This window comes from Nematolebias whitei, chromosome 19 (genome assembly GCF_014905685.2).
Source record: "Nematolebias whitei isolate Nwh7 chromosome 19, NemWhi1, whole genome shotgun sequence".
In the NCBI taxonomy this organism is placed as follows: domain Eukaryota; kingdom Metazoa; phylum Chordata; class Actinopteri; order Cyprinodontiformes; family Rivulidae; genus Nematolebias; species Nematolebias whitei.
In genome coordinates this window covers 8,198,547-8,225,245 of record NC_056516.1, presented here as the reverse complement: position 1 = coordinate 8,225,245, position 26,699 = coordinate 8,198,547, and the positions used below count along the sequence as shown (strand labels likewise).

Below are 26,699 nucleotides of genomic sequence, written 5' to 3'. Positions count from 1 at the left end.
GGGGGGGGGGGGGGGGGGGGGGCAGGAAGTTCTCCACAGCAAAGCTTTTTGCCTTCCTGGCTTCCATCCCAAGTGCAGACAACAGACGTCGTCATTTTCCAACTCAATTTGCGGACGCATTAGGAGACGCTGAGCCGTGCCCATCCCGCTCAAATGCAATCAGCGTGCCTCTGTGTTTTAAAAGGAAACTGGCGGTGCCATCGTTATCGACTTCTGTTTGACTGAGACCCCCACCCTCGTCTGCCCGCCCTATGTAGACCTGGAAACTGTTCCCAACACAAGCAGCTGGTTTGGAAACTGATGAGTTTAATAAAGAATCATGGGGCAAAACGTGTAAATTAAATATAAGGATGGAAGTTCTCTGTATAATTAGTTTAACAGAATATATCTAGTCTATACCTGCTAATAAAATTATTACATTCAGTGTTGAATATTACGACGGAGCTTTAGGGCCACGCTAAAAAAAAAAATTAAAAGCCAGAAAATTACGAGATAAAGTCGTACGAGACTTTTTTTTTTTTTTGCAGCTCTCCTTTATTTACTATAATTTTTTTCCACGAGTCAGATCCACGACGCGACCTGTCAATCAATCCAGTAGGCGTGTCAGCAAATGACCAGTCCGAAGCTAAATGCTCGTTACCTGCAGAGCTGCTGCAGCCCATCAGAGAGTACCACCTTACTGCAATCTGGTTCAAGGTCCTGATACTGATAATCTGATGCTGATGTGCTCACAGATTAACTATGTCCTTATTTGTAAATCCAACACCAAAGTATAACTTAACAAGATGCTCAACATTCTTAAACTCTGCTTCTTGTGTCAGAGTTCAGATAATATTACGACTCGTTTAGTTTCTGATTGGTCATTTGCTGACACGCCTACTGGATTGATTGACAGGTCGCGTCGTGGATCCAACTCGTGGAGAAAAAAAAAATCACAAGAGCTGCAAAAAGTCGTACAACTTTATTCTCATAATTGTTTTTTCTTAGCGTGGCCGTAAAGCTCCGTCGTAGAATATAGATTATTTTGTTAAAGTTAAAAATGACTGAGAACATGCACTGATGGATAAAGCAGACTGATATAAGATAAAATGAATTGATCAGTTTTGTTCCTTTTGTCCAGCTGAGGCTCACCTTCTTATTCAGTAATTTAGTTGTTTAATTGATCTGGGGGGGTAAAAAGCTCTTTATGTTTGTCTTTTTAAAGCCTCCACTCTCTGCAGAATCCATTTCACACGTTTCAGCGCCACAATAGTTTTCTAAGTGCACTTAGGGGAATAATTCAGGACAACGTCAGCTTGAGAGGAACATCACGCAGGGTTCCTCGCAGGTGTAATCCTGCGGCGGTGGCGTCCTGTTTGACCCCTCTGCTGAAGTTTGGACCAATGGAGGGCTGGGACGACAACTGAAGAGCTGGATGGCAGACAAAGGATGGGGGTTGGGGAGAGGTTTTAAATGAAACGCTCTTAGGAAAGAGATGTGACTGAAAAAGGTGGCGCCTACCGTTATGATCTTATCTGTAGCCTTTTCACTTCTGATATTAAAAAAAGAAGTCCCACTTCATTCATCCTCTTTTCACACCCTTCATGTCTTCAAGCATCGCCCCGTTTCTCGCGCCAGCTGTTCACTCATCTGCTTCACTTTGCAGTCCCTTCTGCACCTTCTTCACGTGTTCCCCGTTCTTTGTTCTTTAAAGAGATTTACGTGTTCTGCCCAGATTATTTTCGAACTGTAAAAAAAAAAAAAAAAAAAGAGAGACACAACAGATTGATCGTGCATAAACGCATCGCTCGAGTATTGATTTCCTCGCACCGTATAAGGAGGCGTTCATGTGCCGATTTTATATGTGCTGTTAAGTGGCTGCATCTCTTCGACAAACCCCTTTTTTCTTCTTGGTTCCAAGCAGCGGCTGGATCTATAGCTTTCAGGTGGAGGGGGTCTGTGTGAGCGCCTGGACGTTATCTGGAAACGAGGGGCTGGCTGCCATGGCAACCATATGATGAGGCAGGCAGGGCTATTTAAAGGAATTCAGCTGCTGCTCCTGTTCCCTGTCAGCTTCACACCAGTCCAGTGGAAGACAAAGACGTTCATGTGAATCCAAGACTAATTTAGAGGCTTATCTTTCCCTCGGAGCGTCTGAACGTTGTTTTTAACGTTCATTTCATTGTCCTGCTTTTGAAATTCTTCCAGCGCGTGTTAGCAGGAACCCTCCCTCGTTGCCAATCAAAGAAGTCGCGTTTAATCGAGGCATCCTTTTTAATTAACAACGCCGGGAAAATGCTAATCTTTTGTCTTATCGTTGGCGCGGGAACACGTTTTTAAGGCATTTACATGAAATGAAAATTGTTGCCGAAACACAAAGGCGACCCGTGGGGGGGGGGGGGGGGGGTTCAAATGTAGCTAGAGCTGGCTGCCCGTAGTGGATGTGTTCTGGTGATTGGTTTATTCTTGAAGCACCGCTGCGCTGTGATGCCTGAAAGTGTTCATCGAGCAGACAGCCACACACGAGGAGCGCCCGAGTCTGCTTCTCATGTCCAAGTAAACGCTCTGTGGTGTTGTACGGCCTACCGTGGCTCTAACGTCCAGGTGAAGGAACCTGTCGTCCTGCTGCGCTCTGAATGAACACAGTTATTCAGATCAGGACGGGTTTTAAAATGTTAAACTTGAGATGTTTGTTCGTTCTGCAGCTTGCAAACCAGGAGTCACCAACAAACGTCCACTAAAATTCATCTCAACAGTCTGCAGGGGTTAGGGTTTGATGCAGGAAGTCAACCAATGAATAGATCTTCCTCTTCTTCCTCTTTCAGCTGCTCCCTTCTTCAGGGGTCACCACAGAGAACTGGATTGATTATTTTTACTCCAGATGTTCTTCCTGACTCAACCACAGACCACGGAGCTACCACAGCCTCTGTGTGGAGCAGGGAGCTGCAGTCTAGGGAGCCTGGGGGAGCAGATGGTGGGGGTTAAGGGCTCAGAGTGGGGCAAATGAGAGTGGAGGCAGGTGTGGGTGCTTCACCTTTCCCTCCCACATTTTGATGTTGCTGATATGTGTGTGTTTCTTACTGTGTGTCAGGTTTGAATAAAGATGTTTGAAAGGATGTGTGTGTGTGTGTGTGTGTGGGGGGGGGGGGGGGGGGGGTTGTTTTTTTTTTTTTAAAGACTTTTCAGTTCTTATCCAAGGAGTTTTCTCGAGCCAGATTGAGAAATGCAGACTTCTAAGATTTTTTTTATTTCAACTCCAGCGAGTTGATCTCTCTATGTGAGCTGAACTCACGTGCAAATCACATTCCCTCCCCACCCTCCTGCCAGGTTGTTAGGGTCTTTTTCAGCCTGGTTCACGTAAGAGTTGTTTGACGTACAAGGCTCCCTTTACTCCCCCCTCTGATGCCGATCAGACTGACAAAGACTAACAACCCTCAGGAGGGAGGGGAGGGAGAGCGATTTGCAGTTTTGAGTTGGATTTGAGAAAGCTCCTCAGACGGGGGGTCAAACATCGTCACAAAACAAGAAAAGACGTCTCTTACAAAAGGCTTAGGGCAACATATGAACCTGGACAACTGCATTTTGAATGAATTTGACCCCCCCATTCCCCCCTCCCTGACCCCAGAGTCGAAGAGCTTACAAGTGAAACCTCCAAACATTCCTTTAATCGTGATGTTCTGTCTCGTTGTGGCTCCATCAATCAACAGTTGGACCCAAACTCCAGTTTGTCCCAGAACCAAACCTGAACCAGTCGTTCGTTTACCAGCTACAAACCATCAAATCAAATAAAAACATTCAGCCATTCACAGGCGTCCTCCCCCAGTGAAGGGCTCGTTGCCGTCATGGCTGACTCTTCTGTAAACGCCTTCATTAACCGTGCTGATCCTCCACAGCTCACCCTGAAGTGCTCAATAATTGGTCAAACTGTCCTTGTTACCGCTGGGCGTGCCGTTGTTCCAGCAGTGGGAAGATTTAAAGAGCTTCTTCACACAAACCAAACTCTGAGTGAGACCCCCCCCCCCCCCCCCCCGCTCTTTATCTTCTTTTAATCCCAGCTCATTTCATATGCTAAGTAAAAGCTTATATCTCTCTTCACTGTACATCCAAACGCTCCTCGCTGCCCCCGTGAGATTATAAAATTAACATAAAGGCTGTTTTTATTTATTTATTTTACTCTAAAGAGCTGAAGCAGGGGGCTGGGGGGGGGGGGGGGGGGTCTAACATCTGGCAGGTGTGGAGAATGTCTTGTCTAATGTCAGTGAAGTTCCTTCACATGGAGAGAGTTTTTAGGTTCTGAATTGCAGTTTTTGTTTTGTTTCTTCACAGCAGCCAAACACGGAGCCCAGATGGGAGAAGGATGAAGGAGGCAGAGCTGACTCTGAACCCCTGGAGAGGATGCAGCGAGGTGGAACCCCTCGCCTGCTTCCCTCTGGAAAGAATGAAAAAGACACAGTTCCACCATCAGAGCGCCATCTGCAGACTCGGTGGGGTGGGACAGCTGGTGTTGTGAATCAGGCCGCCACAGTCCACGGACCGGCTACTTCCCAACACCAGGGTCTCAGCCTCACTGCTCACGTCCTTCACCGTCCTCAAACAGCTCACGTCTGTTGAAGAGTGGACTTTCTGCGTTTCTCTCTCAGTCGTACTTTTGTGCCGTGTGTCTGCTGGACGACTGAGGAAGAGTGGAGCCAACGTTTAAAATAAATGTGGAAAATATGAGAAAACGAACGGTTGCAACTGTATTTTATAAGAGTGTAAATAAATATTTACATTTCAAACCTTACATTTGTAGCTTTATTTTCTGATCTCTCCTAAATATTCACACGCGGATTAAATTTTTCAAATGTGTATGTGGAGCAAAATGTTTTTTTTTAAAACACATTTTAAAGATAAGTGTACAGCTCTTAATAATTCATGAGGTTGCACATGGCTCCGCTTTAGGGTCCCTTACATACTTCATATTAAAATACTGATACGTGCATTTGATCTGATCATAAATGATTATGTTGGGGAGAAAATGGACATTTATGGTTTCAGTCATGGGTACGATGAGCACTTTAGTGCCGTTAACTTCTGATTGAATTTACAGAAACACAATGAACATGTTGTCCCCTGCAGGGGTAAAAGGATTCATTATGTGCAGCCCTGACCTTCAGCGTACACTTTGCAGCTGGGATGATGATCAGCTCCGGTTGGGGGTCTCTGCCTGAAGGAGAGGAGTCCATGTTGGGTGGTGGCAGGATGGAGCGAGGCCTCCACTGCTCATCAGCTGAGGTGGTTCAAGCATCTAATTGGGGACCCCGGGGCAGACCCAGGCTTCTCTCTGGTCTGGGACCCCCCCCCCTCCCCCAGGTGGAGCTGGAGAGTGTCAGAGGAGGGGGATGTCTGGGTTCCTCTCCTGGATCTGTTGCCTCTTCCACCCGACTATAGATAAGTTTGATAGTTTCCTAATAAATGTGTTAGAGACGATGTGATTCTGAACATTAGTCCTTCAGTAGATCTAAAAGTCAATAAATATGTTAGTGAAACTGTGACCCCCCCCCCCCCCCCCCCCACACACACACACACACACACACACACGTTTTATCAGACGTGGGTGCAGGACAACAACAAACCAGATGAATCTGTTCTACAGAGACCTCACAGCTGTTTGCATCACAGTAGAGCCATTTTATGATCGTTGTGTGTGTCAGTGTATATATTTTTATTATTGGTACTTTTGTTCTATTTCATTATTTAGCATCTTTATTGTCATTTGAGTCTCAAACTGGACTTGTTTCGACACATCAGACGTTTGTTTCTGTTTTATATTTCATTCTGGTTGAGGCCAGTTCGTATTTGTGGTCTTTGTACATCTTGTTCGATGTTTAGTTTATGTCTAATTCTGGGATTCTTAATATTTTGGGAGGCTAAGATCACAACACCTTCACCAGTGAGGCCAGTGTCTGTGGCCTGTTGAATAATCTGGCCACATATGAAGGTATAAATTAGGACTTTTCTCATGTAATTATGTTAATATTTAATGTAACAACTTCAACATTTTTGGAGTGCATGCATGAAATTTCTGCAGCAGAATTATTAGGAGGTTGTGCAGGTGGTTTGTGCTGCCAGTCACTTTTTTTAAACAGAAATCATAAAAATATCAGATATTATACATCCACTGTCTGCATTACCTCTTCGCCAGAACAACCTTCTTATGGGTGTAGTTTTCACCAGAACATTTTTTAATTTAGCTCTTATATTGAAAATAAAGCAAATACTTTGATAAAACTAAAGACTCAAACAAAGACTGTGCTCTTTTACTTTAAGATATTTAAGTCTTAAAGAACCAGCAATCGTGCTCATTGTTTCTGAGACACCAACGTGCAACCTGATTTTATTTGTTCAACGTGGACTACTTATTTCAACATATGAGTAAAACTGGTAATTCTGAACAAATTCAAAATAAGATTGTACAAAGTGAAACGTAGTTTTGTATAATGTTTATAAATAGTTTTTGTTTGACTAAAACATGACAAAAGAAAAACTAAACGCCTCAATGTAATATAAACTACAATAATTATGCAGTACATCAGTGGTTCTCAGTTTTTTATAGTTTCTGAGCCCCAAAATAACAGTGACGAAGACTCACCACCCAAAACATCCTTGACTGAACTACTCAAAAATGGCCAAAAAAGTAAATAAATGGGGGTATAATGACAATACAAATGGCTAAAACTCATATTATTTATTTTTAATTAATAACTATTGGTTTTTATTTTTGTAACAAATATATTAAAATCATGCCAGTGGGTTCAGTTTTATTTGATTTCTGGAAGTCATCTGAAGAACTTGGTGTTTTGTGGCTCACATTATGTTCCTGAACCCATCATTGGGAAGCTCAGCAAAGTATCATATAAAGAAAGTTGAAAACATCTTAATTTTAAAGGTCAAGAGAATGTCACCATTTATACATTTTATTTAGCAGGAGAGACAGGAGTCTCTTTTAGTTGTGAAGTTTACAGCCCCCAATGCCATCTGATAGGAGCTGTTACGCATGCGCAAAGGTTAGACCCTGTTTATTATCTGGCAAGAGCTGTTACGCATGCGCAGGTTTGCTTACCCAGTTACGCATGCGCATTGTGTCAAACCCACGCACTTCAGAATGATTAATTGAACCTGAGAGCTCAGGGATGATCATGGATATCTTAAACTGTATGAACAAACTGAAACTTCAGTAAAGTATTTTTTAGGTCCAGGGCTTTGTGTAAATCACAGTTTTAACCGTTAGCATGTTGCCATCTTCCGGCAGGGTCAAACTCAACCGAGTCGCGTTAAAGGACGTTGTCGGGCTCAAACTAGCAACGCAGAGGCGAAGACCTCCAAAGGCCCAGGTGAAAACTTCCGCAAAGTCGCCAAAACAGGATCAAATGTCGGTTTCTGACCTTGTATCAGAGGAAGACGCGGCCTCGGGCTCTGGCATCAGCAACGAACCATTGGAGAGCGTTTTAATCCACGGAGGGGGACCAGAAAACGGGGCGGGCACGCCCTGCGGTGACATCCGTGTCGGAGGAAAGCTGGAGCAGAGCTCCTGCACGGACCTTCAGTTCTGTCCGGGACAGGATATGGAGCGGAAACAACATGGACCGAACACCAGAGGCAAGTATGATCAACACCCGAACACTAGAGACGGAGCTCCGGGAGACCCGGGCGGTAAATGCTCCGCTCCATCGGGTCAGAGCTCAACACGGAGCTAGGAGCTGTAGGCTCAAGGTGTTTAAGTTAACGATGAGTAAGCCTGACTTTTATTTTTACTTGTTTGTCAAAACAGGCACCAGGTAAACTTTTTAAAGCTGTAATTTAACTGGTAGATTTAAACATTTAAACCCAAGCTTTTCTTTTGAGTTTGAGTTTGTAGCATGTGGTAAGATGCTAAGCTAACGGCGGGATAACTTTCCAGGCTAAAACAAGTTAAATCTGATTTTTTTTTTTTTTTTAATAAAAACTGATTTATTTGAACACTTATCATCCAGTACAACCTTAACACCTCTCCCCGTTAATTACATGTTGTACATTTACATAAAACATTAGTTAGCAGGCTGCTAGCAGCATGTTGGCATGACATGTATGGCAGTCCGTTGTTACATATAGTAATGCTACATATATTTACCATTGCCGTAATCGCATTTTTCCTGTCACAGTGGTATTATTACTAATCAGAACTTAGATATTTTCTACTAATAATAACAAATTACAAGTTTGATATTTGGGACATACAGAAAGGTTTTTATCCTCTTCCACCATTAGTATTTTGTTTCATATTGAGTCATGCTGCTTTTCTCATTCATGTGTTTTGGACTTTTAGCCCCAGATATCCATGAACTTTTCCACTTTAAAATGAATGCTGTAGATCTTAGAAGTAGAACTTTTACTTTTAAGAAATTCTCATGTTCTATGTCCCCAATTCTGTTGTTAAAAAGGTTCAAGGTTCTTCATTGTCATTCACATCACATGTGGTACATGAGGTGGAACGAAACTGTGTACTCAAGGTCTCCCAGTTACATCCAAAAATGGCTAAATGTAAAGTATAAAAAGAAACGGTATACAAGGATCTAATATATATGCTAAACAATAATAATAAAAATAAAAAGACAAAACTTTCATTTTTTAGTTTTATCTTAAAATGTCATCCCATCGATTCAGGCTATTAAATTCTTTGTTAGTAAAACTATTCCTGATGTTTAGATGCTTGTCCTGGATATTATTTCTAATAAGTATTTAGCTAAGTTTTTTTTGTGTGTGCTGATTTTGATATACATAATGATATTTTCAATATTTGAAGTGAATTTCTCTGACTGGTTAATATTTGACTGGTTGAATTATGAGCTGTATTAGTTTTCAGATATCCACAAATGGCCCCTCAAGATTTCAGATGTGGCAGCATTAACTTTAACTTAGGCAGTGGCTGGGCTGCATCGTGGTGTGGTTAGATAGCACCGTTGCAGCGCTGCGAGAAGATTGCAGAAGGACGTTTTCGTTGGGTGCGCCGCTTTCCTCCCACAGTCCAAAAACAAGCATGTTGGATTAATTAGCAACTCCATTCAAGGTTCTCGGTGTCGTGTGTGCATGAACTGGTGACCAGTGCAATGACTGCTTGAGAGAGGCTCCAGCTCCTTGTGACCCCGAACATGAACAGAATGGATGAATATCTATAAAGGTTATACTAGAAATGATGAATGCACTTGTGGATATCTGGAGTTGAAAACCCAAAACATTTATTGGAAAGGTTAATTTGTCGTAGAAAGAATAATGCTTTAGATGTGTTAAATGTTAATTTTATTTGACCTATATTTAACCGGGTTAGTCACTTGAGAACAAATTCTGATTTACAATGATGACCTGGCCAAGAGGCAGCAAATACAGGAGTGGGAGAACGGCAGACGGACGATATATAAACCACTGACAACCAAACATCAAGTTTTGACTTGGAAACATTGAATTTTAGATATCTGCTTTGAAAATCACGTTTGTTGTATGAAAAAATAGCTTGTTTTGTTGCTTCAAAAAAGTTCAGTCTGGTCCTCTGGACATTCAAAAAAAACAAAGCAAAAAAATCTAGAAACGTTTCGTCTCTCATCCAAGAGACTTCCTCAGTCTGAGGTGCTGTATTCAGCTCAGTCTCTTAAATAGCACCTTCTCAGAGTGGATCAACCAGTTTTGCTGCTGACAACCAAAACCAGCTGATCACATGCTCAAGAAGGACCATCAGCCTAACAATGGATCATTAGCACACTGATGGCTGTTTACTGTTCACAGAGGGCTGAGTGATACTAGCAATCACAGCATTGTAAGAGGGGGACAGTTGAACCCGGAGGCTCCACCCCTGTTTAATGATGGACGATTTCTTTTCACAAAGATGGCCTCCTTTACTCCTCTCTCAAACCATCGTTCCTCTCTGTCCAGGATGTGAACATCTTCATCCCTGAAAGAGTGACCGCTGGCCTGGAGATGAGTGTAGACCGCAGAGTCCTGGCCTGATGATGTTGATCTTCTGTGCTGGTCCATCCTTTTGGCCAGTGGCTGTTTAGTTTCCCCGATGTAAGACTGATCACCCTCCTGACAATGAACAGCATACACAACATTACTCTGTTTGTGCCGGGGGACTGGATCTTTGGGATGAACCAGTCTTTGCCGTAATGTATTTTGGGGTTTAAAAGCCACTGGGACGTTATGTTTAGAAAATAAACGTCTCAGTTTCTCTGATACTCCCTCAACATATGGAATGACCACTGGTCTGGGTCTGGGTTCCTCCTTTTCACCTGTTGGCTGACTGGAGTCCTGTTTGGGTTTCTTCTCTGCTTTCAGGAAGGCCCAGTTAGGATATCCACATTGCTCTAGAGCCTGTCTTGTGTAGGATTTCTCCTTCTGCCTGGCTCCTGAGCTAGTGGGGATGCTGTCTGCTCTGTGGTACAGAGTCCTGATGACTCCTAACTTGTGCTCCAAAGGGTGATGGGAGTCAAACTGCAAATACTGGTCTGTGTGGGTGGGTTTGCGGTACACCTCAGTTTGCAAATGTCCTCTATCAGAGACTGAGACCTCACAGTCCAAGAAAGCCAACTTGCCATTTTTTTCATCTTCTCGTGTGAACTTGATGTATTTATCCACAGAGTTGATGTGGTCAGTAAAATGTTGGACTTCCTGAGATTTGATTTTAACCCAGGTGTCGTCAACATACCTGAACCAATGACTTGGTGGTGTCCCTGAAAAGGACGTCAAGGCTCTCTTTTCTACCTCCTCCATGTACAGGTTGGCAACAATAGGAGAAACTGGAGACCCCATAGCACACCCATGTTTCTGCCTATAATATTGCTCCCCATATGTGAAGTAGGTTGACTGCAGGCACAGTTTCAAGAGTTGACACAGTTGTTCTGTGGAAAGCGTGGTCCTGCTGCTCAGAGTGGTGTCTGATTTTAATTTTAAACTGACCACCTCTACTGCATCATCAACAGGAATGCACGTAAAGAGTGATGTGACATCAAAAGAGACCATTGTTTCATCAGTCTCCATGATGACATCCCTCATCTTGTCCACAAAGTCCATGGTGTTCTGTATGTGGTGTTCTGAGCTGCCAACTAAAGGGATGAGTACAGACGCCAGATATTTGAGCATGTGATCAGCTGGTTTTGGTTGTCAGCAGCAAAACTGGTTGATCCACTCTGAGAAGGTGCTATTTATAAGACTGAGCTGAATACAGCACCTCAGACTGAGGAAGTCTTTCGGATGGAAGACGAAACGTTTCTACATTTTGTTTTTGTTTTGTTTAATTTTGTTTTTTGAATGTCCAGAGGACCAGATTTAACTTTTTTAGATGATAAAGGGACCAAAAATACAAAATTATATAAAACAGCATCTGAAACAAATAAAGCAAAAGTAACTTTAGCTTAGCACAAATAAGTGAATACTAAAGTGACAAATTAACCAACTAAAGCCAAATTTAACAAATAGAAGTTCCCTCTTCTCAGTCTTTTAGAATAAGTGTTATGTTCCAGGCTTCCTCCTCCAGCTGATCTGTATTTGCAGCACCTCAACACAAAAGAACAAGTGTTAGTAAACCATTCAGACAAATATTAACTAAAGTGTGCACCCATCAGAAAATGCATGTCTAAATAAAGTGCCTTAAACTTATATACATATTGTAATCTGTAACTAATAATCTAAATTAAATAAATACTAACACGATGTGGTGGTGGTAGAAGCATTCACCACAGTCCGATATTGAAATTTATTGTTGATATTGGCCGATACTGATACGATGCGGATAATATCGTGCATCTTTAGTATGTATGTGATGTGCGATATGGCATAAAATTCATATCACGATATGTATTGTGAAGGGTGGCAATAACAATATATGTCATGATATGTTTGTGGTATAAAACTTGCAATAGGAATTAGGGCTGCAACAACGAATCGATAAAATCGATAAAAATTGATTATTAAAAGTGTTTGCAACGAATTTTATTATATTGTGTTGCGTGATTAAGCGTCTTTCATGGCGCTGTGGAGCAGTTTTGTTCACCTGCAGTTCATTGTCAATGCTGGCTGACCGAATAAAGTAAAAAATAAAAATACAACTTCGCAACGTGAGTTGAACAGAGCGAGGGGTAAGCCGGAAGCAGAGCAGAGGCTGTTTTCAAAGGAAATTAAGAACATTTTACGCATGGCTGACACAGCGACAACTGTTCGACCCAAGTCCTCCAAAGTGTGGGAGCACTTGACACTTCACAAAGATAAAAACTGTGCAACATGCAGCTTTGAAAAGTGACGACATGACACGGGAGAACCACGCTGATGAAACGTAAACATGTCAGTCGTAAACTAATTTCACCACGATGTGGATGAAGGAGCTCGGCAGCAGGTGAGTACAATATTCACATTTGTTCTGTTTCCAAGTGACAACATAACGTCAGTCTCTCTGTAGCTGAAGCTGCTGGTTGTTTATCTGATTCATGACGGTGATAGAGAACGTGTGTTTTTATTTCAATTTAATTGGTGCAAGCAGTGTTTAAATGGGATTTATAAATAAATCTAATACAAAGATAATAATTTAATGATTAAGCTTCAACTTTTAATTTGCTGGCAAAGTCTGAAGACACTGCAGGTATGGCAGGATGAATTGCATTTAAACAGGAATTACAGTAATTTATTTCATCTACTCAAATGTGTGTAATTAGTATTTTGTGTGTGTGCGCGTGCGTGCGTATATGTTTAATTGCTCTTTGAGCTACTTTTGCCTGAACGTAACACTGTAAGTGAAACAAGGCATTTCTTGAGTTGATGTAAATTATGCTATAATACATATTTACTCTCTCCTTCCAGAAAACAACAACAAACAACAACATCCTTCATGATGGACAGACATCATGGACACCACAGCAACAGCTGTCTTCACTGAAACATCCTGAACATGATCGTCACTGACATGAGGCCTCTGTCCATGGTTGAAGACGAAGGCTTCACTACAATAATCCACACTTTTAATCCAGGTTACAATAATCCACACTTTTAATCCAGGTTACACTCATCCCTCAAGGACACATTTTACAAAGTAACTACATATTGTGCAGGTATAAAGCATACATGTGTATATATTTGTACATTTATTTTTTATTGAAGCTATTTGACTAACTTTTTATTTTTTTAATTATTCAATATTTTACTAACAGAATAGTCAAGTAGCAACCTGTTTTTTGTACGATTTGCCATGTCAGTCAAATTTTGGAATAAAGAGGTGGTAATTAAAACATTATTGTTTTTTTTTTGCCAATTAATTGATTAATCGGAAAAATTAATTGCCTGAATAATCGAGTATTGAAATAATCGTTACTTGCAGCCCTAATTAGGAATGAAAAAAAGCATAGCATGTCCTTTTGCCATCATTTATTTTGACAACTGCTATACCACAAAATAATCTCATTTAAGAAAATTCCACTTCTAGGTCCAGAGAGTTTTTAAATAACTCTCTTGTAGTGCTGCAAAATATATCAAATGTAGTTTTAACCATATGTTTTAAACCAAAGAATATGTTGTTACCTCTTAACTGTTTCCAGTCTTCTCACTTAACAAATGAACAGCAACAGAGCAGCGACTGAAACACTTCACCCTCCAACCCTCTAGTGGGCGACTCCTTCCACTTTAATGGAGAGCTGACACAAAATGAGTCTGTGGCTTTGACCAGAGGGTCTCGCAGTAAAATCACACAACACAGCGTTCTTTTACAGATCAGAGAGCAGGTTTAACACCCCCCCCCCCTTTTTTTAGCACAAATGCACTCTCTAAAGTTGACTAACGAACTTTCGACAAAAAAAGAACTTTTGATGGAACACAGCGTTTTGTGCGTGCATCCGAACATTCATTTTGTGGTTCAAAACATTTACCGTTTGATGAACAGTATGCATTAGTGTGAACTGCAATTTAGAACCTTACAGAACATTTCTGCTTTGTTTTTAAACCACATGTACAAGATCTACTCCTCTTCATTTAGCCAGCTACTAAGGCAAACCAGTCTCTCTACATTACTGGAAGAGAGAGCAGCTCTCTCTTTCTGAACGACGTGGCCTGAGAGGGAGAACAGTCTTTCACAGGTACAGTGGTGGCAGGTGTGGAGAGATATTTGCAGGCAATTTGTGCTAGTCCGGGGTATTAGTCTCTTCTTTTTGACCACCACTGCAGTGGACACTCATCCATGTCAGGTTTGGATTCTGATTTGTAGCGGTCCAGTGTAGACTGAATGGAGTCTGCCTCATCGTCTGTGTCTGAATCAGATGATGCAAGCAAGAAGATGGACATCTTCCTCTTCTTGAGTGGTGCTTCCCCTGTTGTTTGAGCACCTTGGATCTGGCATTTCTACCCTCTTTGAGCAAGTTGTTTAAAGAACTCCACACGTCGCCTCTCTCAGATTTAGGCAGTCGTTTTAAGTCCTTGAACCTGGGATCAAGTGCAGCAGCATTCTTGAGCCAAGTGAGATTGGAGTTCTCCTTTCGTTGAGCCAGGTCTTCACAAAAGGCCTTTTTGAATCGCACTATGTTGACAGTATCATCATCTGATGCTCCATGACTCTGAACATGTGGCAGAAGGCGGCAGCACCACAGAACAGGAGATGTAGTTCTGTCCACCCAGAGTTTCAGAGACATACCTGTGAAAACACAAAACAATAATCAGGTCTCTCTTGTAAATGAGTCCCCGACACTCAATGAGACTAACCTGTAGAAATAAAGGTTGAATGAAAAAAAAATTCATTAGAGCACCTGTCACCAAAAAAGTCTTATTCTTTTTTTAAACTTAATTTAATTTAATTATTAATTTATTCATTCATTTAGAATAAACAAAGCAAATTCACCAAAAAGAAAAACATTGAATGAAAAGGGGGCAGAAAGAAGAATTTTATTTAATTGTTTAAATTTTAGTATTGACTCTTTTTAAAGAAATTTTAATTGAATATTTGGGGGTAATATTTTTAATGAGATTTATACATGACTTATAAAATGCTATATTCAACCAAATCATAAAATTTTAATAATTTCAACTGATGAAATAATATATTTGTTGTTTAACTTCTAAAATATGAAGAAACACACACATAATTAGTTTGTCTATTTTTTTTACACAGCTTAACTGACCCACTGACTTAACTAATATCAACTTAAGTAAAATAATGGAAGGAAACAGAAATAAAAACTTACCTGCATGGCTCAAGTAGCTCCTCCAACTTCATCTTTCCAAGCTCACCTTCTGTAATCGGGAATTTTGCTGCTCTGTTGTGACAGGGTCGCCTCTGTTGGTGATTTATTTTGTTGGATCCTTTGGATCATGTGTAAAGTGGAGTTCCATGTTGTGGGCACGTCTTGAATCAGGGATTCTTCTTTTTGTTTATGTGCAACTTGCTGTTGATTCAACTCTCTAGCGTTAGATGGGCTGTGCTTGAAGTGACCAACAATTCTTCGACATTTGGTTAAAACGGCGTCAAATCCATTGTCCCCCAGTGACACTGTGATTGTTCTCTGCAGAGCGTGTGCAGTACAAGGCAGGTGCTCATATGGAAGGAGCCTTGCAGCTGCTGTCAGGTTTCGAGCACTGTCTGTCCCGAGCGTTGTTATTTTTTCCTCAATGTTCCATTGTTGTGCGACCGCCTGGATGTGCTGCGCGCATGCCTCTGCATCGTGGCGCTCGGTAGATTTACTCAGTTAAAGCAAAGGAGTGCAGGCACCAGTTGTCATCAATAAAGTGAGCCGTGACACCCAGATAGTTATCATTGCTAGCAGAAGTCCAATGGTCGCAGGTGAGTGCGACGTACGGTGCTTGCTCTAACAGAGTTTGCTGAATCACCTTCTGGTTGTTGTACAACGTCTCTATTCTGGACATTACGGTTGACCTTGCAGGTAGCTGATGAGCAGAGTCCCCCGACGCCTCCCGAATCACATCCCTCAGTCCTGCATCCTCAACAATATTTATAGGCCGACAGTTTTTAGCAACCCAACGAGCAATAACCTCCGTTATTTTGTTGGTGGCTACTTTAGTCAGCGGCCCACCTCTCGCTCCAAACTGTTGCAAAGTTGTCTGTCGGAGACCTCCTCCTTCTGACGTCGCTGCCACACCGGGATGTTTCGCCCTCAGGTGATATGTGAGAGATGAATTGCTTCGGTGATAATTAAATACACCTTTACAATATTCGCAAATTACTTTGGTTTTGTCCAAAACACCATCTGCTAACAACTTAAAGCGAAATTGTCCATTTAATATTGCGTCTTCCTTTTTATCCATCGCTAGCTTTGCTGAGTAACCGGAAGTGAGGTATGGCAACACCGAGGGGGAGCTTTTCAAATTAATAGTTGCGTTAATTTATTTTATCGTGTAAAAAATAAATAAAATAACGCAAATAATTAACGCAATCATTTCAACAGCTGTAGATTTTACATCAGACACAGCATTACTGCGGTTAGCCGGTAGAAGACAGATCTGTTATCATAGGCTAAATGTCTATCGTTTCTACCATGTACTGTATATATCGCGCATTCCTAATATATGTATGTATACAGTGAGAAAAATAAGTATTTGAACACCCTGCGACTTTGCAGGTTCTCCCATGTAGAAATCAGGTAGGGGTCGGAAATTTTCATTTTAGGTGCATGTCCACTATGAGAGATTTAATAAAAAAAATTTTTTTTTTCCAGAAATCACAATGTATGATTTAAAAATAATAATAATTTATTTGTGTGTTACTGCTGCAAATAAGTATTTGAACACCTGTGAAAATCAATGTTAATATTTGGTACAGTATCTTTGTTTGCAGTTACGGAGGTCAAAGGTTTCCTGTAGTTTTTCACCAGGTTCACTGCAGCAGAGATTTTGGCCCATTCCTCCACACAGACCTTCTCTAGATCAGCCAGGTTTCTGGGCTGTCACATAGAAACACGGAGTTTGAGCTCCCTTCAAATATTTTCTATAGGGTTTATGTCTGGAGTCTGGCTAGGCCATCCAGAACCTTGATATTCTTCTTACGGAGCCACTCCTTGGTTCTCCTGGCTGTGTGCTTCGGGTCATTGTCATGTTGGAAGAACCAGCCACGACCCATTCCGTAGATGGGGTTCTCGTTTTTTTTTTTTACGGGGAAGGGCGCCCCGCTTGTTTAATGGTAGGGGAAACACTGCTGATATATTTCAAATGTTTATTTCTTTTAATGTTGATGATTATTACTGACACCTAATGAAAACCCCAAATTCTGTATCTCAGAAAATTAGAATATTGTGAAAAAGCTTCAATATTGAAGACACCTGGTGCCACACTCTAATCAGCTAATTAACTCAAAACACTTGCAAAGGCCTTTAAATGGTCTCTCAGTCTAGTTCTGTTGGCTACACAGTCATGGGGAAGACTGCTGACTTGACAGTTGTCCTAAATACGACCATTGTACAAGGAGGGCAAGACACAAAAGGTCATTGCTAAAGAGGCTGGCTGTTCACAGAGCTCTGTGTCCAAGCACATTAAGAGGGAGGTGAAGGCAAGGAAAAGATGTGGTAGAAAAAGTGTACAAGCAATAGGGATAAACGCCCCCTGGAGAGGATTGTGAAACAAACCCCATTCCAATATGTGGGGGAGATTCACAAAGAGTGAACTGCAGCTGAAGTCAGTGCTTCAAGAACCACCACACACAGACATATGCAAGACAAGGGGTTCAGCTGTCGCATTCCTGGTGTCAAGCAACTCTTGAACAAGAGACCGCATCAGAAGCATCTCACCTGGGACTGCTGCTGAGTGGTCCAAAGTTATGTTCTTTGATGAAAATAAATTTTGCATTTATTTTGGAAATCAAGGTCCCAGAGTCTGGAGGAAGAGAGAAGAGGCACAGAATCCATGTTGCTTGAGGTCCAGTGTCAAGTTTCCACAGTCAGTGATGGTTTGGGGTGCCATGTCATCTGCTGGTGTTGGTCCACTGTGTTTTCTTAGGTCCAAGGTCAACACAGCCGTCTACCAGAAAGTTTTAGAGCACGTCATGCTTCCTGCTGCTGACCAACTTTATGGAGATGCAGGTTTCATTTTCCAACAGGACTTGGCACCTGCACACAGTGCCAAAGTTACCAGTACCTGGTTGAAGAACCTTGGTACCCTGTTCTTAATTGGCCAGCAAACTCACCTGACATTAACCCCATAGAAAATCTATGGAGTATTGTGAAGAGGAAGATGTGATACACCAGAGCCAACAATTCAGAAGAGCTGAAGGCCACGATCAGAGCAACCTGGGCTCAGAACACCTGAGCAGTGACACAGACTGATCCACTCCATGCCACGCTGCACTGCTGCAGTAATCCAGGCTAAAGGAGCAACAACTAAGTATTGATGCTTTACATGTTCATACTTTTCATGTTGACCAACATTTCTAAAAAAGCTTTTTTTAATCTTAAGTAATATTCTAATTTTCTGAGATACTGAATTTGGGGTTTTCATTAGTTGTCAGTTATAATCATCAACATTAAAAGAAATAAACATTTGAAACATTGAAACATTTATCAGCCTGTGTGTAATGAATGAATATAATATACAAGTTTCACTTTTTGAATGGAATTACTGAAATAAATAAACTTTTTCATGATATTCTAATGTTATGACCAGCACCTGTAGTCTCTGTAAGTAGGTCTAGAGAAAAGTATTGGTATTGGTTATCGGACAAATAAGTTTTAACATATCAACATATTTTATGTCGGCCAAAAATTCAATATCGTGCATCCCTCCTAGCTACTGTAGTTTTAAATGTTAATTTTTCCAATCCTGTTAGCTGTAATTGTTTCATGCTTTAGGAAAGGCCAAGTAACACCTTAAAACCCACACCTGTATGCAGACTGGTTACAACAAGGCAGCTCCCGTCTATTATGTGTAAGTTTTGACCTCTCTGATTGCTGTGCCCTTCAGTATCTTTTACGTGACCCTGTTTGGGATGGCTTCATAAAAAAAGAGAAAAACAAACTTTTTGTTTCTGCTTTTATAAACTTCCTTAACCAGTGCTTGTGTCAAAGTTGTCCTGTTTTGGAAAATGGTATTAAATTTACAGGGGTGACATTAAGCACAGTGCAGATTACTTTTGTGAACATTTTATCTATGACCTGATAGATTGTTCTCTGAAAAGCTTATTGAAGAGGGTCTGTATTTAAATGAGATGTTGAAGCAGTGGGAGTTTGTTAAACGCCACCGTGTTGAAAACCAGTATTTATTCAGTTACACATCCTTCTGACTGTTGAAGAACTTTTATATTTGTCAAGGCTTCAATAGATTTGTCTAAAAATCTTGAGCCTTGATCATCCTGATTCATGCTCAGTAATCCAGGGAGATTAGGATATAGGTAGAATAGGATTTTTCTACCTAGATACTGTTGAAGTCTTTTAGATGAACGACGAAACGTTTAAACTAGGGATGCACGATCCACTTTTTTTAACTTCTGATCCAGATGCCGATACTATTCCGATATCATAATCATAATTGATTTTATGAGGCTGTAATAATCTCAAGTACAGTTTGTATAAATATATACATGTATGTCCAAAAAGGCAACTTGAGGTAAGTTTTATTAATGTTGGATAAGTTTCAAAGTTACAATTAAATCCTGCTAACACTAAACATACTGTTTGTTTTATTCCTATCTTTAAAGAGGATATTAAAGTGATTAAATGGTTTCAAACATCTGCTAAGTTCATGGCATAAACCAACACAGACATGTTCCTGTTTTTAGTATTTTACATCGCTTTATAATGTAGCTGTTATTGTTTCTTTTTTTATACATATAGAATTTTCTTTTATTTTTCCGTTCATACTTTTTTATTTTTTATGATTGTCTGTTCAATTCAGTTTATTTATAAAGCACCAAGTCACAACAGAAGTTGTCTCAGGCCACTGTACAGAAACATTAAAATAAGTTAACAGAAACATTCATATATAAAAATAATAATTTAAGACTTTTAATCTGAGCAGACTGCTTTGAGTTTAACTCCATCACAGAACTCTCATCTTGAGCTGGTAAATATCTCCTGGAGGGTAAATGTAAACTAGATCTTGGCTGCAGGTATTCAATCAAGCTGTGAAGCAGACGGTCTGATTTCAGTCAGCCGCGCTCGGTCTGATCCTCCCAGACGGCAGACTGAGCGCAGCTGACTGAACTCAGACTGTCTGCTTCGGACTGAACGAGAGGAACACACCGCTGAAGCCACGGAGCTCGAACATACAACGTAAAACTAACTTTACCGCGGTGCCTGGCTAAACAATCCTCGTGTGCTTTAATGTGGTGCTTTTTCAAATGTTTATTAAGTTTGATGTATTGTAGGTCGTGACCGAGCTTCCTCCTCTCGATACAGCGGCTCTGTAGACGTTGCTGTCTTGCGGTGTTTAGTGTAAAATACTTCCACACAGCGGACATGTTACGCTGAAAAGTCTGTTAGCCGTTAGCAACAGTGCTGCTCAGCCCTCAAAAGAGTATTTACTCACGTTGTAGCTGCTGCAAACTATGAAATGGATTTCCTGAATGTGAGGCGGGTCTTATTACTCTGGGTTCATGAGACACGCCTCCGCTCAGGAAATCCATCCCATAGTTTGAAGCCAACCTGCAGCGCAGGTCAGACACAGACATGCATCATGGATCGGAAAGATCCGATACGTAAATTATGCTGGTATCAGAGGCCGATACTGGATCGGCCCCATCCCTAGTTTCAATTTAAAGAAACCGTCCAGAGGACCTGACTTAACTTGTTGGATTTAACTTTGAACATTTTGCACTAGAGCAAAGCTGAGGAAAACTAAGAATCTGAAATTTTGATAAGAAATATATGTGATGGACTGGAGACCTGTCCAGGGTGTCCCCCGCCTCTCGCACAGTGATAACTGGACATGGACACCAGTGACCCCCGTGACCCAAAAAGGAAGAAGCGGGTAAAGAAAATGGATGGATGTTGCCGTTTGTTTGACTAAAAGTATTTCCATTCAGTTGTTGGTACTTCGTTGCAGTGATGCTTTAAAAAAATTTACGGGGGAAACAACAACACAACAAAGAATAACTATAAATGTGAATTTTTTTTCCCTTCATCTCATTTTGCTTAATCATAAACTTTAAGACATTATAAAGCAAATTGTATATGTTTTTGTAATAGTTTGATTAGTTTTAATACTCCCATCAAAAGTATAAAGCGTTGTAAGTTCACGGTTCGTACCAGCAGTGATGATTGTGACGCAGGTTTTTCTCACATTTGGTCAGTGGTGTTCGTTAAATGTGATCCAAGATTGGCCATAATTTTATGAATCATTTGTTTTCCACATTTCTCAAAACGCCTGCTTTGGTTCAGTCACACCAGGTGTTTAACGTCTGATTTATGATCATGTCCACCTCCATGAATGCATGTTTACATAACTGTAAGCTGATTAGGTGTGAAATCAAACACCGTTTAATTTATTTGTTGTAAAGGGAAGTTTAAAACTTACACCTATGCCATAAAGGCACCAATCAGTGGCAGTAATCCCTGAAGCTAAGATTTTTGGAAAATGAACAGACGTGCAGATTTTTTTTTAATTATCTTAATATATTTTCTTAATGAATTGTAATATATGATATTGTCTAAGTATGTTGTTGAAGTGTCTAAATTTCTCATTGTCCTTGTGAGCAGGGGTTGAATTTTTGCACTTCTTGACATGTTTTATCTGTAATTGCAGACATCAATAGAAATTTCCACCCAAATTCGACTGGACTTGATGGTTCAGGAGCGCTTTTAAGAAGATCCATTGGAGTGTCCCACTGTGTTGTCTGTGGGGATTGTAAATACATTTCACCTCAGAGGAAAAACCTGACTAAGAAAAGGCCTAAAAGCTCTAGCCCCAGGTCAGAACCACCGCCTGCTGAATTTAAGAGAGAAGCCAGAATCATTGAAACGCCTGAGGAGGCTGCTGTTCAGACAAATCCACTTCCCAAAGTAATGCTTTGTGATGTAGCTAAAAAATGTGATGCATGTAGTCACAACTGTGGTTATGTGTTGCCACATCTTCTCAAGGCCAAGGTTGTACGTTGCTTCAAACAGGAAATGAAAGCTGGACTTCAGATACTGCCCAGTTGTTATGGTCACAGCAAAGTTGAAAATGTGAAAAGCGCTCTGATTAAAAATCATAAACATAGCTCTAATCTAAAGAAGAAGAGCATAAATAATCCTCAGAGAGTAACTGGACACCAAAAACACCTTGGAGACTCAGACTTGCAGGGATCAACAAGTCCTGCGGAGCGTTTCCACAGTGGATCCACAGAGACTTCTGCTGCTTTCTTAGCAGATAATCAGACAGACTGCAGGTCTGACAAGTCTGTAGAGTCAGAGCCTGTTCACAGAGACAACAAAATGAAGCTCGGAGATGGTGTTGGCTGCAGCAGCACTTTCAGCCCAGCTTTGGAAGAAAGCGGAGAGCTGATGGAAACAAGTGGAGCTCACACATCTTCAGACTTGTTCTCTGAGAATGATGTGGAAGACACAGATGACCCAGAGTCATTTACTTGCCAGAGGGTGAAGGCCTATTTTGGAAAAATCAGTTATTCATGTGCGCGCACATACATGTCCTGGCCGTTTTTAAATTGTCATCCAGCACGTCCAGCTCAGGTTTCTACCTCAGCCTCATCAGCAGGACCTGGTGATCTGTCAGCAACAGATAATTCTGTAACAACGAATCTAAATCAGGCCTGTTCTGCCTCAAACCAAGAGAAGGACACGCTCCAAGATCCATCCTTGGAGAAGCAAAATCGCCTGGCAGAAAATGGGAAAAGCCTTGGCAATCATTCCTCGTGCATGGATGTGTCTGTGCGCTCTGTGCAGCCTGAAGATTCTCCACCCAGTCCTCAGTCTTCTCCAAGTGTACGCAGGAGACAGCCTGGCCTCCATGCAGCGTCTGCTTTACCTTTACCAGTGATGGGGGCTGAAACAGACATTCCTTCCTCCTCAGCACTTGCCCTGAGTGACTGGGAAACGACCAGTGCTTCATCTTCTTTGTTAGATCCATCGACACAAGGTGCTTCAAGCAGCGTTTCAGGAACTCCACGCTCCCTCCCACCTTCACTGGTCATACTGGAGAACGTCAAGAAGCTGCAAACTGTGGACAAACTGTTGCTCTGTGAAGACATCCGTCCGTCTGCCTCTACTTCTCTGTCCTCCGTACCTTCATCCACCTCCTGTCATTCATGTGTCTCCCCCCCACTCCTGCATCAACACAAACACAAGAACAGCACGTTTCCCACAGAAGAGAGCCCACCCAAACTAAAACCATATGATCCAAGTTCCTTAAAACACGAGCGTTCGATTCTGTGCAACCTTACTAAAGAACATTCTGCACAGATGGACTTCTGTGAGTGGAGGCTTCCAACTGTGCTCTCTCCGATCACTTCACCACAGTGCCGCTTGCAGAGGAGAAGTTTCTCTTGCCAGAGCTCAAGTGGTTCAGAAGAAGAAGAGGTGATTGGCAAAGAAGACAACAAAACTAAAGCGTCTCTTGACTGTCCTGTGGTACAAATTGTTGGTGGCAGTAATAAAACCTCAGAGGACTTCCTCACACACATCCCAGAAGAAATGGAAGTTGTCTCGAGTTTGAGAGCTCTGACTGACAGCACTGTGGGGAGACCTGAGTCTACTCCACACAGCAATAAATATGTAAGTGACCAGACCAAAGAGGACAGCCTTGATCATTCTCATCATGAAGAGAGCAACAAAAGTCCAGTTCCCCTGGAGCCTCCGCGCAGTGATGAAGAGGATGACGAATCCTTCAAGGATGAGGAAGAGCATAGAGCTGAAACAGATGGCGACTGTCAGCCTGACGTTCTGGATGAGTTCACGGCATTCGAACGGGACATCCTGCTTGTTGGCGTCACGCAGGACGATCCAGAGCTGTTTCAAAATGTGCCGAAGCAAAGCCTGCTGAAATTAGGTCCTGTCAGACGAGCCGTGAGTCTCGTGAAGACTCCCCCAAAGAAAGTTACGTTCTCGGCAAGTATCGATGAAGCACCCTCGGAGCTCACGCACAGGTAAGGTTTTGTGTGTTTTGGATCGCAGTACAGCCGGGAACAAGTTGTGTTACACGTAACATAAGAAACGTACGTTTGTGTTTCAGGATAACGGCAGTTCCAAGACATTTCCCTGGTGACAGTCCAGGTATTACAGGTGAGGGCTGTCCTCTGGTGTAGCTGCACCAATAAATCACAGACTCAATGAGAAGTCTGTTTATGTAAAACTCCCTCTTGTTCTTTGAGTGATTGAGATGTACACTTTAATGCTCCTAAATTAGACATTTAATCTCTAAGACGTTTAATTTTTGCGTGTTGCAGAGGAGAGTGACAGCAGGCCGTGGAGACCTCGGTGTAGCACCACCCCTACCAATATACAAAACACATGCCCTGCTGCAGACAAGCACACCAGACACGTGGTAATGTAACGGGGTGTACGCCACACCTGCATTGTGGTTCACATAGAGGACACCCCCTCCTGCCCCCTTCATTTTCCAGTTGCACTTTTTAAGACATTTTATTGCAAGGCGTGCGACACGCCAGTGGAAATAATGACGCTGCAGCTCTAGAATAACAAAATATTAATGGGTGCACAGATGCTCTCTGCACACTCAAAATGCAAAGCACAGAATAAAAAGACATGGGATGAAAACATATTGCTTCACATAATGAAAAAAACTTATTTTATTCATCATGTATGTTCAGTTAACTAGGACGTTTCAAAATAAAACGATTACTGCTACGTCCTTGAGTTGAAAATATGTTTGCTGCTGAAGATTAGCAGTAAAGTTTATAGTCCTGATCCAAAGATTACAGTGTTGTTATCAAAGTTCATGCTCATTAATCCAGGTCAAAAATCCAACGTAGTTCAGTCAGGTCACCTGGACGGTTTCTTTCTTTCTTTTTTTTTTGTTGAGACATTTTGTCCTTCATCCACAGGCCTTCATCAGTCCGGGGAGCCACAAACAAACTCAGTCCCACAAGCAGCACACTCACTTAGTGGACCAACCAGTTTGATGGTGATAAGCATATCGCCAATATCACCGTCCAGATGACCTGACTGAACTTTGTTGGGTTTTTTACCTGGATTATTGAGCATGAACTTTGGTGTTTTGAACCACTTTGACTATGGCTGCCTCAGAGGAGTCGATGGTGGAGAGGGCAGGCCCCAGAAACCATCTTATCACCAGCAGACTGGTTGGCCCACTATGCGAGTGTGCTGCTTGTGGGATGTGGGGCTGAGTTTGTTTGGCTCCTCGGACTGATGAGGTCCTTTGGATGAAGGACAAAACGTCTCAACAAAAAAAAGAAACTGTCCAGATGACCTGACTGAACGTTGTTGGGATTCAGCGGTACAGTTGTGTTGGAGGTAGAAGGTTAATTCTGTCGTGTGTTTTCAAGCAGGGTCAGTCTGATGTCAACAGCAATCCAGGAGGTGGCGGCCTGGAAAGGTGCTCGTTTGCACAAGTGACACAATGAACTCTGCTTTAGTGCGGCTTGTTCAGACTGAGCTAATTCTGCTTTTGTTCAGTAACAGGGGTCACACCATCCAGACTGTGAGCTCCCCCAGCATCTCCCCTCTAATGTGTACAGCCACTGGTGAGTGAAATTAAAACATGCTGAAGTTCACACTTTCACAGCTCTTGTTTTTTAAAAGTGAGCTGCCGAGGATACGCTTGAGTTCAGTTGTGATGTGGAAAAGTTGTGAAAGAGTGAAGTTGATGTTTGGCTCCTCTCACAGCACCGTGGCTCAAGAACTCGTCGGACGGCACACCGTTCATGCACCAGAAACGTAACACTGTGAGTATTTATGTGAAGAACCTTTCCTCAAATAACAATTCTATAATGGTACAAACACTGTTTTATAAACCTTTACTCTGCTGGTGATCTCACAATACAGGGTTTCCACATAATTTAAAGATTTGTGAACACTAAAATCAGTGCCTGCTGCTATCTGAACACTTCTGGTATTATTTCATGCACGAATATTATGGGATTTCTGCTGGAGTAACTTTATATTTGTTGTAAAGTGAATAGCAGTCTTCTTTCTGCTGCTCCCTTCTTCAGGGGTCGCCACAGTGAACTAAGTTGCACAAAGACTTGGCGATTGTTTTTATGCCGGATGTCCTTCCTGATGCAACCACAGACCACCGAGCTACCACAGCCCTCTGTGTGGAGCAGAGAGCTGCCATATAGGGTGCCCAGGGAGCAGATGGTGGGGGTTAAGGGACTTGCTCAAGGGCCCAGAGTGGGGCAAACAAAGGTGGAGGCAGGTGTTGGTGTTTCACCTATCCCACCCACATTTTGATGTTGTCAATCTGGGGAGTTGAACCGGCGATCTTCCAATCACAAGCCCACCTTCTCTAACCTCTGCACCACCACTCCCTCATAAAATTGATAGCAGCGTAATAGTTAAAAATTATTACAATTATGTATTATTATTATTATTACAAATTTGTGTTGTTTCCAGATGAAAGAATGAGTTTGGAGTGTCTGCTAGAGCCATTCTGACAGGATTGCTTCTTTCAAACACTATTTCTAAGTGTTTACACCACAGTCCAGCACTACATGGTTATTTAATCAGATAGAGAAATAACGTTTCTGCTGAAGATATATACATCTATATATCTATACATCTATATATATATATATATATATATATATATATATATATATATATATA

General features: G+C 41.7%; 1 protein-coding gene and 1 long non-coding RNA gene across 2 annotated transcripts in view; one reads left to right on the top strand and one right to left on the bottom strand.

Annotated features, from left to right (window-relative positions):
* The window catches only part of LOC119425684 (growth factor receptor-bound protein 10), a gene marked incomplete in the record, with an annotated part of 634,378 nt that overhangs the window by 389,144 nt on the left and 218,535 nt on the right, over positions 1-26,699 (bottom strand).
* LOC119425690 lies at positions 25,428-25,802 on the top strand. Its single transcript, XR_005187576.1, has 3 exons — positions 25,428-25,467; positions 25,548-25,615; positions 25,758-25,802. It is a non-coding gene; the product is annotated as an uncharacterized LOC119425690 (long non-coding RNA).